Raw genomic sequence first — 10,698 nt, forward strand, 5'->3', positions numbered from 1 at the left:
TTTTGCAACCTAACCATGGCTCTAGTTCTCTAAAGTTCATGATATGGGTTAGTCAAAAAAGGGTCCATGGTTATGAGTTCGTATGCTCCGCACGGAAGCCTTACCTTTGGAAGGGTTGGCGCAAGTGGATGGGACCCCGCAAGTTAAACTCGCTTCCATGGTTTGGTGAATTCACAAACTCGGATGTACCCGTCGTTGGCAGGAGCGTTCGATTGGGTAAATGGAGCGTGAATTCCCAGAGGGTTATGGCCATATGTAGAACACGTATGAGTTTCAAAAAAAAAGGGAAAAACTCAATCAGGAAGTAAAACCGAGCAAACAGTACTAGAAAACTAGTCGAAACAAGAAGGTAGATTTCTGGCTCGGTATTGGAAGAATTCGGCGCGAGAAAATAGCGTCTGTCGCCAAACGATGCCTCTGTCGCCAGACGACAAGTACTGTCGCCAGGCGGAAGAGCCATCGCTTGTCACTGACTCTGTTTTCTCAGCACTAACTCCTACATGCCTCGACATCTTTCTATTCTTGAATTTTCCAGCTTTTTTTTAGCATTATTTCAATTTTAGTTGTGAAAGATATTTCCCTAATTTTCTACGTGTAAAAATCCTATGTTTTTTACGCATTTCGGATGGTCTGTCCAATGCGAAACTTTTTATGCTTATGCCAATAATGTTAATAAAAATTACGCACATGAAATACATAGAACTTTTCGAGTCTCATACACTCATTCTAAATTATTGCCAAAATAAATATTAGGAATTAAAATAGAAATCCTCCCCAATGGAGTCGCCAAAAACCTGTAGGGAATATTTCAAGCATCCCACACTTGAGCCCCACTGTGATCATACACTTAAGTATGGTGGCGTCCAAAGGGAAGGAAGCTAGAGTAAAAGAGTCGCCAACAAGTTTTAGGAGCTTGTAAACCATTCACAGGGTGAAGGTTACACCCCTTAACGATCCAGGAGATCGTTAACTCCAATAGGTCTGGAACCATGACTGGAAGTTTAGGGATGAAGATACAAATCCAACCTAAAAGAGACTGAACTTGCCCTAAAAAGGCCTTTACTTTATTCTTCTCGTATTCATGTGCGCTTTCTGACTAACATACAACCATTTGATTAACCATAAACCTGTTTAATCTATGTTGGTTGAATTTTAATGAAAAAACAAGACTATTATTGGTGATCACTTGAATTATAATCATATTAACCTAAACAAGATTATTAATTATCTTATTAAGCGTGATTACAAGTACCAATTCCCTTTAAACATGTAAGAGAGGGCGTGATCAAGCAATAACAATGACAATATATATCAAGCAACATAATAAACACAATCATAATCATCATAATCTCATCAAAGCTTAATAATAATAGTAAGATCCTAGGCATGATACTAACATGATTATTAACGAACCCTAGCATATCAATAAACATTAAAGATAAAAGCTTTATCCCAAACATGACACTAACTTGATAGAAAGAAAGAATAGGAAGCATCATAGAAACATGCATGATATTAGAAATTTTGTTATCCCTAAGCATTATACTAGGAACAAAATAATCTAAGCATGACTTCTATATCAAAAGATCTAACAATTAAATTACTTACTTCGATGCCTCGTATCTCTTTCTAATAATAAAATACACACGTTAGTAACTTCAAGGAAAATAATAAATAGATTAATTAAATCAAATAATTGAAATAGAGATTTGGAACCAAACCCTCAGAAATTATCAGCCTTTCACGTTTAGAGCGAAGACAACTTCGAACTTGGCTAGGTGTGTCTAGAACTTGTGTATGAGGAATTTTGAGAGAAGGAAGGTTTAGAAAGAGAAGAGAAATAAAGCTTCTAGCTGTAGAGAGAGATAAAATAGAGATTGACGATTGTTGTGAATTATGAAAAATGGGGAGATACGACCCTTATTTATAGGAAAAATAGCACGGGATCAAATCAATTAATATTCGTAATAAAATACCTCCTATCGCCAACGACAGGAGTCAGCGCCAGACGACAAGAGAAGCGCCAGGCAACAGACCTATCGTTTGGCGCTGGGACAGTTTTTTTACGGATTTTGTTTTTATCATATCTTTTGATCCAGAAGTCCAAATAAGTCATATAATATTTCGTTGGAAAGCTCTTGAAGTCTTCTTTTTAATACATATAGAATAAGATTAAAATACTTTGTACATGAAAAGATATGGCTGAAATAGTGGAAGGGTGTCAGTTTTGGATAGAGTTTGGTATTTCTTTCATATCTTTTTCGTTATAGCTCGGAATTAATATTATAATATATCATTGGAAAGATAATTTCAAGATCTATCCAAATATATAAGATTTTAATAAATATTATGAGGCACAAAAATAATATCTGACTGTGTTTGAACATCTTTAAATTCGAATAGAATTACGACTTAAAAAGGAAAGTTTTATTCAATTTTTAATTCTTTGATTTTATCTTTTCAAAAAGGATAATTAAGATCTTTTAGAGACTCATAGAAGCTTATAATTAATCCTAATTAGTTTAGGAATAGGATTAAACCTTTGGACACTCCACATGATCATTGGGTCGTAGGTAAAATCTGGGTTGGGCCCAGTTTAGTATTTTGGCCATAACTTCCTCATTATTCTTCGGGATTGGGCTTATAATATATCTTTGGAAAGGTATTTTCAAGCCCCATACAAATACACTATTATTGGACCCTTATAATGGACCAAACTAAACTTGTTTGGATGTTTTTCATAAATAGGGTACGAAAAGGAACATTTTCGAAAACAGAAAGAGAGACATTTTTATTAAAAACAACCACATCATTAGACTTTTCACACTTTTGCTTTGTTTGATAATCAATGACATGAAAGGTATTCATCACTGGGTTTGGTTTTGGGGAGACACATTTGGGTGTCTACAGGTATCAAGACCAGTCTTGATAAGGAAACACCTATTAAGTGAACATTGAATATTATAATCGAGAATTATCCCTAATCAAGGTCATTTAAACTATGGACGATTTATTACCACTTGATATTAGTGTGTAGTTTTATTTATAGCACTGTTTCTTGTGCTACAAGGACATGATTGTCATAAATCATTTGCACAGGTATTGGTTTAGAACCATATTGGATCGACCTATGAGAATACTTTAAGAGATTAAAAATCGTCATAAGTATACTTCTCATTATGGCTATCGGAATCTATTTCCTCGACCATGAGTATTGTAAGTTCTCTTGTTTGAGTACTAGTCCGCTTTGATGTTATCAAACGTCTATCGTAAAAGGGGATTATAACGGCAACACTCGGGCGGCTAGGTCCTCTCAGTAAGAGAAGCTACATTACAAGACTGGGAATGTCCCTCTACTAAAATAGGGAAGATGTCTTTGGGTCAAGTGAGGTCAAGTGATCTGAATGCTTGGGTGGAGGCCGCTTCCGATCAGTAACATTAATGTATAATTAATATTACAGCTTTATCTTGACTGAACCCTTTGGGTCTCACCTAAGCAACTAACGAACCGATGCGATGAATTAATTCGGAAGGAAATAATGAGTCGCCCGAGTATTGTGAATAAAGACATTGGATTCCGAGCTTAGAGCGTTGGAACCGAATCTTAAAAGTCAAGCCAAAAGGCGAGATGGGAAAATGCTTCAAGTAACAAGTAAAAACCTAGCTGCGCGAAAGGCTAGGAAAACGCACCAAATAGAAATGCGTCATGTGGCAGCCACAGAGTGGCAGTGCGCCATGCAGAAGCCACCAAGGTAGCGGCGCGCCAAGGTGGTGGCGTGTCAAGTTGGCAGCCACCAAGTGGAAATGGGCCATGTGGCAGCGTGCCACGTTGGCAATGCCATGTGGCAGCGAGTCGCGGACCCGGGTGGCAGGTCATGGACGCGGACCAAAAGGTGGCGGCTCAACCGAACCCAACTTGGGGCTCAAGGTTGGGAGCCACATGGTTAGATCACAATGCATATGAGCTGCCTTTGGGAGCAAGTGTGGAAGTGGTCCTCACCTAACCATGTGACACTTGTTACTTTGTTATTCCTTGGTTTATTTAACTAAGGATTGAATTCAACATTCTTTCTATGTTGGATCTTTTTTGAAAAAGTCCCACATTGAAAGATGAGTGGAATTCACAAGAAATCACTCCTTATAAATAGCCAAGGCATACCTTGGGATTGTTCACTTGATTAAGGTGTTGAAAAAGGCATCTCCATTGAGAAAACCTTTGAGCACATATAATTACTTGGGTTTAGGTCAGGCTTAGCTAACCCCTAAGAATTAGACCATTTTCGGGGGTCGCGTTGTGGGTGGACTTCCGTTGGAGGTTCTCGTGCGAGCGAGACTTAGAGCTTTCGAAGTAAGAGCTCTTTTAGTGAGCGAAGCACGCGCCAGAGGTATTAATCTCTTTCTTAATCTTGTTGTTTAAGTTAATTATACTTTATGATTATATTTATTTTGAGTGTGGTCTTTGCTCGAGTTTTCTTCCGCGGTGAGTCGGACTCATCGAAACCCAACAGGTGGTGGTGCCGTCATCTCTGATATAGGTTTTGAAGAAATTCCGAATCGCTAGAATTAGATGGGGATTCCAAAGGTGGATTACCTTCGAAAGTGTCTCGTACTTGTTTGAAAAGATTCTTCTGTCTATGAAAAGATTGTTCTATTTAAGGATCGAATGGAATGTAACCTAATGTAGAAACCCTGGGCATAAACACAGAACTAAGCAAACAAATATGAGAAATTTGTCTCAAAGAACTTGGGTTCTATCTATGAGACTAGAGGGAATAATCTAGACTACAAAAACAATCAGAATTAAAAATGAAACTGTTTCCCCGATAACGGCGCCAAATTTTGACAGGATAAAGTCGTATCACCTTATTAAAAGTAATTCCTAAGTCCTCTAACTAAAGCAGATAGGGAAGTAGTGTCGAATCACAGGGAAACGAGTCAATTTATTCCTAATTATATTAAACAATCTAAATTATTAGGTAACTAATTTATTGTTATGAAAGAATTAAACTAAGGAGATTAAAGTACAAGGAAAAATCTAATAATAAAACCCTAGGGTATAGGTTCACCAATAAATAATATTCCAGGGTAACACACAACAGTTAGTCATTAATGCATTAATTAGTCATATCATAAAGGGCTTTCGCTACGTATTACAATCACAGAATTGATCTACCGGTATGACATCGCATCTTTAGAATCTTGATTTAACCATTTATAATTAACCTGCCTATCGAAACTAAGCCTAAATATCAATTCTCATCTTTCGAATCTCGAATCAATATTAAATAACTCATACAATTAAACCAAGACTAATCTAATTGCATAGCATTAAATCAATCAATAGGAAATTAATCAAGCATTGACAATCAACAATAATAAATTACCCTTTCATATTATTTATGGATCCCCACAACCCTAGAAAATAATCTACTCACACATAATTAAATCTAAACTAATCAAAGCAATTAAACATGGCATGATGAATAAAAGCAAATAAATTACTAAAATAAAAAGAGAAGAAATTGTTACCAAAATTAATGGAAATAATGAATTGAATTAAACCAAGAGTTGTAGAGAGAGAAGTCAATGCTTAAGAGAAAATTAAACTCATGAGAGAGAGATAATTGTATCAAAACAACTAAAACGTATTTATACAAAACATTAAAATACTAATTAAAATCTAAGTAAAAAATGTCGTCACCCTACTCTAAAACACGCGCCCCGTCGAGCGCCAGCTCGCCAGGCCGGGCCTGCCTGTTTCCATGTGAGACATCTCTCGCGCCAAGTCTGGCGCAAGACAGGGCGAAGGGCTGCTTCTTTGATCTTCCGCCCAGCCCGGTCGGGCGCGCCTTCGGGCGAGGCCGTATCTGATCGGGCGGACTCCTTGGGCAACATTTCGACTTCATTTGGGCCACTATTCTTGGCCCAAACTCATATCTCCTCTTCGGGTCTTTATAACTCAGTCTGTTATCCTGGTTTCTCCTATGCCGAGCCCTTAATCACAGGTTTAATGATCCTAACCGGTCTTGGGCTATGAAAAATGGTCGTGCTCTTCCAATGCTCGTAGTTACTCTAAATAATCCCGGGAAAATGCTCCAAATATGCAATTTCCTACAAAACACTACCAAAACTACGAAAACACAAGAAAAATGATGACATTAATTAGACAAGCAAGAAACGAGAAAGACTAGAGTATAAGAGAATATACACTAACTCACTTTCGTAGGAATCACGGTCAATTTTAGCAACAATTGACAAGCCATTTAAACCTCTAGATAGCCCTAGAGGACGAGCAATGCTCTCGTAAGGGTTTCCTAAGAGGTTAACCCATAACTCTTTATTAAAAGGAGGCAAAACATAAAAGGAGAAAAGAGAAAATTAAAACCTTGAAAAGAAAAGAGGTGTTTATACAATGGACTTTTGCACATGATCAAAACACGAGAGGATAACAAGCTTTCTAAAACAACAATGGTAAGCACGTTCTAAGATATCGAGGGTTGATTGAAACATAGGACATGCTAAGTATAGAGAACTACCAAAACGCAATTCACCTTCATCTAAAAACAATTTTAGTACATTTTCCCAATTGGCTCAAATCTTCTTTTAGCAAGCCTCTCAATAATTCCTCGAAGGAACCGGAAAAACAAATAGATTTGAGGTTTTCTCGACATCTTGACATTGCATCCCCTCTCCTTAGACTTTAACTCATAATGCCCTCCCTCGGTATATGACTCAACCACTAGATCAAAAGGGCTTTCCCAAAGGTTGTAATGTAAAGGCAAAAGGTTGAGGGTATGCTTAAAATTTAGAATTTAGTGGTAAACCTAAGTTGTGACGCAAAGATTGGCCAAATCTCAACACCAAAACAAAGAGATCACCAAACAAAAACAAACTAACACCCCCAAGCTTATTCAAAGCTATAACCACAATCATATATACAAAAAGCGTAAGACGCTTCCCCCAAGCTTGAACAAAGCATTGTCCTCAATGCTTAAAATAAGGAGAAACATTTACATCAAAATGGTTTTTAACTTTTTCATTTTATTACTTTTTTTTTTCAGTTTTTGCCAAAGCTATTTGAATTTGCTTTGCTTTTTCTCATTTTTTCAATTTTTCATTATGCACTTTACTCATTGTCTTTGCCTCTTTTAACTATGGACGGCTTTTTCATTTATTCACTTGCCATTAGTCACAAGATATACAAAACACAAGCTTGCTTACAAATAAGAACCAATATCCAAACTTATATACCACAATCTCCAAGAACATGATCGTTTGCTTCACAAAACTAAAAATGGAACAAAAAAAAACAAAAGGCCTAAAGTTCTAAAGATGTGGCTTGAAAAGAAGGGGAAAAGGCTCAAATGGTTAGCAAGTAGGAAAATGTGAAGCCAAGAACTAAAAATAAAGAAAATTAACCTAGAAAAGAAAAATTACCACCCCAAATAGATGCCTTTGTCCTCCCCAGATGGTTCGCTCTCGTGTTTGAGAATTATGAGTTAAGATTTAAGATTAGGTCCGCAATAGTCAAGGATCCATGCTGCACATGCAAGTAATTATAGAAGGCGTTAAAAACAGTGAAATCTCACAAGGATGTGGCAAAAACTCACTAAAAGCTTCAAATTCACCAAAGGGGAACGATTGCGAGTTTTCAAAAACAAAAGAATCCGGGGTCAAAGTCCTAATAGTTCTTAAAGGACTACCTTAGCATACTCTATCCTAGAATCAACCAAAGATACTCTCAAACCGTGCAAACCATTGGTTTTAGGAAGAATAATAGCCGATGTGCAAGCTCAAGTGGTACTAAGTCCAAAGCAAAAGCAAAATTTTAAGAAAGAAAAGCAATGCCTCAAAAATATTTTATTCATATTTACAAAATCCTTTTTGGTTTTTAATTTTGTTTATGTTTTTTCTCTTCTTTTCTTTTTTTTTTCTTTTTTTTTTCTTTCTTTTTGCAAAGGAAAGTATAAAATCAAAATGTATAAAAGCAAAGTGTAAAAAGGAAAGTAAAAGAAAATGGAAAAGGGAAACAAAAAGAAAAAGAAAAACATAAGAAAATAGAAAAGGAGGAAAAAGAAATAAAATAAGAAATAGAAAACCAAAGGAGAAGTAGAAATGCAACAAGGAAGTCATGCTAACACACATAAGTCCCAATCGACAAACAAGTGAACATTCGGCTACAACACCAATGTTCCCAAACACACTAAGGTGTTCCAAAACATCCTCGAACCGTTCAACTTCTCCTAATTTAAACCTAAACTAAGCATCCAAAAGAAGAGAATAAAAAGAAGATCAGAAGGATATCACCAGGCGTCGAAGCTATGCTACATTAAACAAAGTGAGAGAGCACCTTAATGAAGCATCAATATTCAAAGCATAAGCGACGAAGCAGGGTGAGAGAGAATATAGACTATATACAAAGAATATTTTTAGTAACTTTCATACAAAAGAAAAGAAGAATATAAAAGATAAAATGTATGTAAATAAAGAAAAAGTAATATATGATAGCATTAGGAATAGGGTCAGCAATGAAGTCCGGAAGCAGAATCATTAGCCAGAAGCTGAGTCAGGAAATAAGATATCAATCAATCATCATCAGAAATCATAATCATGGAGAAACAGAGATAAACAGCAGACAGCGATCAGCTGAACAAAAAAAAAAACCAAGAATTGGACATAAATCAGCAGAAATACATCATCATCTTCACCAGAGAAGCTAGAGATACATAGAGATCAATACCAGAAGCAAAAGAGACCAGGAGTGAACTACAATAGCGAGGAAGGAAAAAGTGAAACACATTAACAACATAAATCACCCCCAAGCTCGGAATGAACTACCCCCCAAACTCTAAACCTTATAACACATAGGCAAAAGAGAACATCATATAAATCACATAGGAAAAGGGGGGGTAGCCACAATAGTCTCACTCCGCACTATGGTAAGGGTTAGAATGAGAACTCCCCTCACCAGTCTCTAAGACATGAACCGAGCTAGCCATCTCACTCACCTCAATAGGAGCTTTCCCCTTTAACCTCCTCTCCCGCCTAGCACAATCTATCTCAAAGAAATGAGACCAATCATCCAAAATCGGCTCTTCCGATAATCCCCACCTACCAAAAGTCTCGGGGCTCGGGAAAGGCATAGGGTTCGTGGGATCATATGTATAATCGCATCCATCGGGCCGCTTATAGTCGTAAGTGGCGGGAATGGTGCCCATGATAGCACTAGGAGGGATATGAGGACCCTCTCAATAGGGGTAACAAGGTCTAGGACCCACGATAGTGTCAAAGGGTTCCCATTGAGGGATAGGTCCTTGTTAAACCGGGAGGTATGGGTAGTTCAAGTAAGGTTCAATCTCCCCCCTCCTCACATGGTAGTCATACAATTGATTAGAAATAAAATCATAGCCAAGAGAAGAATCACGCCCCAAAGGCATGGAAAACAAGACATTAGTGATGGAATCTAACTTGGCATGAATAGTAGATAAATCAAATGTAAAAGAAGAAGTAGAAGGAGGGATAGGAGTACCTCCCAGTTCAACCGGGGGTAAAGCTTGGAAATCCGTCGAGAGAGCATCATTGGAGGCGGTTCTTGTATGATTTGGCTTCTTCCGAAGAGAGGGGTCGATGTTGCATCTCGGAGGTCTCTGAGTAAAAGAATTCGTCTTTGACTTACGGTTTGTCGCCTCCTTACTCGGGATCAAGAACTAATCCTTCACTCGGGACACCTTCCATATGAAAACATTATGCCTCTTGGTACGATCAAGGAACTTTTGGTTTACAAGAGCATAGACATTGAGGAAATGAGAAGGCGTCCTCTCCCTAGGGTCAACTATCGGAGGGAGCTCGCATAGCAAATCTTTATATGAATCATTTAGGCAAAGAGCGAGGATAGAGATCATTCTTCCAATTTGGATGCTCCCTCAAAGCGAAACACCATCTCGGATATCAAAAAATCGGTTGATTAAATGTTGAGTGAAATCAACAAGCTCGATCTCATGGACTCTTGGTCGGCAATCTATAGCAAACAAAGCTCCTCAAAGGAGATAGCTCCCAAAGATTCCTTAGAGCAAAGGACATAAGTGAGAATACGATTAAAGTATCTCACAGCCGGATGAACGATCGATGCAAATTTAGAAATTTGAGGCTCATATTTCCGCTCATCAACGGAAGTAGGAACAAAGTTGTGACTCCGACAACCGATGATCATTATTGAAAAGTTGAAAGGTCAAAGTTCTCGAAGAGTCACCACTTGACTCTCGGACCACTTCAAGGGATGATAGAAACTCATACGTCACCCTAGCATAGGTAGGGGTGCTCAAATCCAAGAACTCTAAGAGACCGAGGTTCTTGGCTAGGTAGCGAATGTCATCATCTATTCCATGTAGCTTGGTTGTTGTTTGATCGTAGAATCTTGTTGACTTGAGCTTCCGCTTGGATAGTTGCTTGAACCTATCCCAATGTAATTCCTTAGAAAATTCAATGTCATATGTCTCTACCACCTCGGGGGGAGGTGGAACAACGTGCCTAGCTTTGCTTGAACATGTTCTAGCACACTTCTTATGACGGATGGAAACCATCTAAAAGAAGCAAAGAAATTCATGAGCAATTCATTTACAATTATCATTGTTCAAGAATATTCAAAAGAAATTGCTCTAAAATCAAGCACAAGCATTATTCAATCAAAAATGAAACAAG

This window comes from Chenopodium album, chromosome 17 (genome assembly GCF_948465745.1).
Source record: "Chenopodium album chromosome 17, dcCheAlbu1.1, whole genome shotgun sequence".
Lineage (NCBI taxonomy): Eukaryota > Viridiplantae > Streptophyta > Magnoliopsida > Caryophyllales > Amaranthaceae > Chenopodium > Chenopodium album.